Source organism: Suricata suricatta, chromosome 1, assembly GCF_006229205.1.
Source record: "Suricata suricatta isolate VVHF042 chromosome 1, meerkat_22Aug2017_6uvM2_HiC, whole genome shotgun sequence".
Taxonomy (NCBI): domain Eukaryota; kingdom Metazoa; phylum Chordata; class Mammalia; order Carnivora; family Herpestidae; genus Suricata; species Suricata suricatta.
The window spans coordinates 169,155,625-169,158,922 of record NC_043700.1 but is presented as its reverse complement, the minus strand read 5'-3'; the positions used below and the strand labels follow the sequence as shown (position 1 = coordinate 169,158,922).

General features: G+C 34.3%; 1 pseudogene; it reads right to left on the bottom strand.

Moving 5' to 3' along the window:
- The window catches only part of LOC115302246, a 1,363-nt pseudogene extending 886 nt beyond the window's left edge, over positions 1-477 (bottom strand).
- Between the last annotated feature and the right edge of the window lie 2,821 nt (positions 478-3,298).

Below are 3,298 nucleotides of genomic sequence, written 5' to 3'. Positions count from 1 at the left end.
TTTTTTTAACAGTAATAACCCTGGACATTACCAACCACACTCCACTAGTTAATTTTTCAATTTCAGCATACATTTATGGCAGTATTAGACTCATTAACCTTTACTACTGAGGGGAATAACTTTACCAATCAGAATACAGTGCTTCCACGCAAATCCTCGTGCTATTAGTATTACAGACTCTAGACATTTCTAAAATTATATATATTAGCTTCATTTCCCTCCATCTGCTTCAGCAAAGTTGTTGCATATATTTGTGATACAATTAGATTCTCTTGTCACAATCTGAATCCCTTCCAATAGTCCCCAAAATCCCAAGATTTTTTTTTAAATTAACATACATTAAGGCTCACTTCTTTGCCATAAAAGTTTTGGGATTTTGACAAATGTAAATTGTTCTATATCCCCCATTACAGTATCGCACAGAATAGTTCCACCAACCTAAGTTTCCCCACTTCACATAGTTCACCTTACCGGCATCCCATCACACCTGATACCAAACCTCTGACCTGATTATTTATAGCACTGGGGTTTCCAAAATGTCCTACAATTGCAATCAGACTGGCTTCTTTCACTTAACAAACTTTGTTTAAAGTCTGCCCATGTCCCTTCATATTTTAATACTTCACTTGTTGTCATTGTTGACAATATTCTATTGCATAAATGCACTGCAGGTATTTTATCCATGCACCTATTACATGACATCTGCTTTGCTTTCATCCACGTTTAGGTTTTTATGTGGACATTGATTTTCAAATTAGTTGGGCAAATGCCTAGAGGCACTATTAGTGAATCATATGATGACTATGTTTAGACTGGGATAATGCTACCAAATTTTCTTCCCAACTAAACTCTATCATTTGTCATACCCACCACGAGTGAGAGTTCCCCTTGTACTGCACCCCTGCTAGTAGTTGGTATTTTCAGGGTTTTTAAAATTCATTCTAATAGGTTTGCAGTGGTATTTTATTTTCCATGAATGAATTTCCTGGGAGACTTTAACTGTTGCAGGTGTCAACACACAAGGCATGCAGCAATTCATAAATTACAGTTCAGGTTTCCTTATCTCTGGCACTAGTTCCCACACCAGCTCCTACCTGTGATTCTGCACCTGCGTTCCTCTGCTTCTCCAGCCTTACAGGCAGCCTTTGCCTTGTTTCCTCACCTTTCTAAAGGATTCAAGAAGAGTTGATATTTCAGTCTGTTCAGCTTCTTATTTGTTGTTAGGATGTATTGCTGACTTTCAATAATTGCAAGATTTTTGAAATGTAACCATTTTTCATTTGGTTACGTATAGGTGTTGATCTTTTCAATGTTTTTGTTGTTGTTTGTTTGTTTTTGGTTTTTTATTTATATTTGAGAGAGAGAGAGAGAGAATATGAACAGAAAGGGGCAGAGAGAGAGGGAGACACAGTATCTGAAGCAGGCTTCAGGCTCTGAGCTGTCAGCACAGAGTCCAATGCAGGGCTCATACCTGTGAACCGTTAGATCACAAGTGGAGCATAAGTCGGTTGCTTAACTGACTGAGTCACCTAGGGGCCCCAAGGTGTTGACTTTTTCAAAGGTTTTCAGTTTTTGTTTGGTTTTATTTTTCTAGTTTAGTTTATGTTGGTTTAGATGACCCAGTGGTTTTCAATTTATCTTATTACTTAATAGTCTTAATAAGTTGTAATCAAATACTTCTCAATTATTTGATTGCAAATATATTCTACCACCAATATTTGTGTTTTATGCTTGTTTTTTTCCTCTCTCTCTGATAATTTAAATTTATGTATTTTCCTTTCAAACTTAGAAGGCTTTCTTTAGACTTTCTTTATGTAATACCTTGATCACTATTTAAGTAATTACGGTCTCTTTATAGTGCCTTTAAATAAGGCCAGTATATTCTGCAGATATTAATTTGATATGCATGTTTTAACTTATTTTCAAATACTTCAAGTTTAATATTTTTTCTCATGTGGTTGTTTTGTTTATCTAATAGATTTTTTCAAGACTGCCTATTATGTTTTATATATTGTATGCCTATTTATTAAGTAATTTATGTAATAAGACTTTTATTCTTCTTTATAAATGTGGTTCCTTATTTTGAATTTTATCAGGTGTTCATACTTCCTCTGAGGATTATCATTGTTTCTTCAGTTGATCACTTTTTCTATTATCTCAACAATGTAGGACAAGTCTATTTGTGAATTTCCCCCACTGATAATGATTATTAACTGGGTTTTACAGTGATTTCCTGAGTGCCTTTTATACCTAATCAAGAAGAAAATTAAAAATTAGACTTGTTTTTAAATCTGTTTCATGTCATTTTTTAGTTAACATGTATTACATTGATTAAAAATTTAAACACGAGACACCTGGATGGCTCATTCAGTTAAGCATCTGACTAAGGCTCAGGTCATGGTCTCAGGGTCCATGAGTTCCAGCACTGCACAGGACTTGTGCTGACAGCTCAGAGCGTGGAGCCTGCTTTGGATTCGGTCTCTCCCTAGCTCTCTCTGCCCCTCCCCCACTCGCACTCTGTTTCTCCCTCTCTCTCTTAAAAATAAATAAGCATTTAAAAATTTACAAAATGAAATATCAGCATAAAAATCAGCATGATGACAAAAGTGTATAAATAATGAAACATAAAGGATAGTTATATACAAATTATAATATATGATTTAATAGTTTAAAAAAATTATCTCTAATACTTAGAAAATTTAGAGGCCCCTGGTTGGCTCAGTCAGTTAAGCATCCGACTTCAGCTCAGGTCATGATCTCGCAGATCTTGAGTTAGAGCCCTACATCAGGTTCTGTGCTGACAGCTCAAAGCCTGGAGCCTGCTTTAAATTCTGTGTCTCCCTCTCTCTCTGCTCCTCCTTTGCTCATGCTCTGTTTCTTTCAAAAATAAAATAAAAACCTAAAAAATGTAAAAAAAGAAAACATATTGGATATGTCAACAGAAGATTTTTACTATTTTCAAAATACTGTGGACATATGCCAAAGAGAGAGTTTATATTACAATGGAACAGGCATTGTGTTATTTCCTATGAAATAAGAAAGCGTATTCAATATTACAATTATGTTAACTAAATGGAAGAGCACTGAATCAATGGTAAACAATTGGTAAAATATAAGAAAATTGCCCTTAAATACATGAATTGAGTATATGCTAAATAAGATATAAACAGATAATACATTGTTTATTAATGTGTTTTGAAAAGAAATTGATCATTATATGACCATCCAAAACATGCCAGCCGAACTAAAGAGTTAATGAAAATTGAAAGCATAAAACAACTAGAATCAAAATCTAATT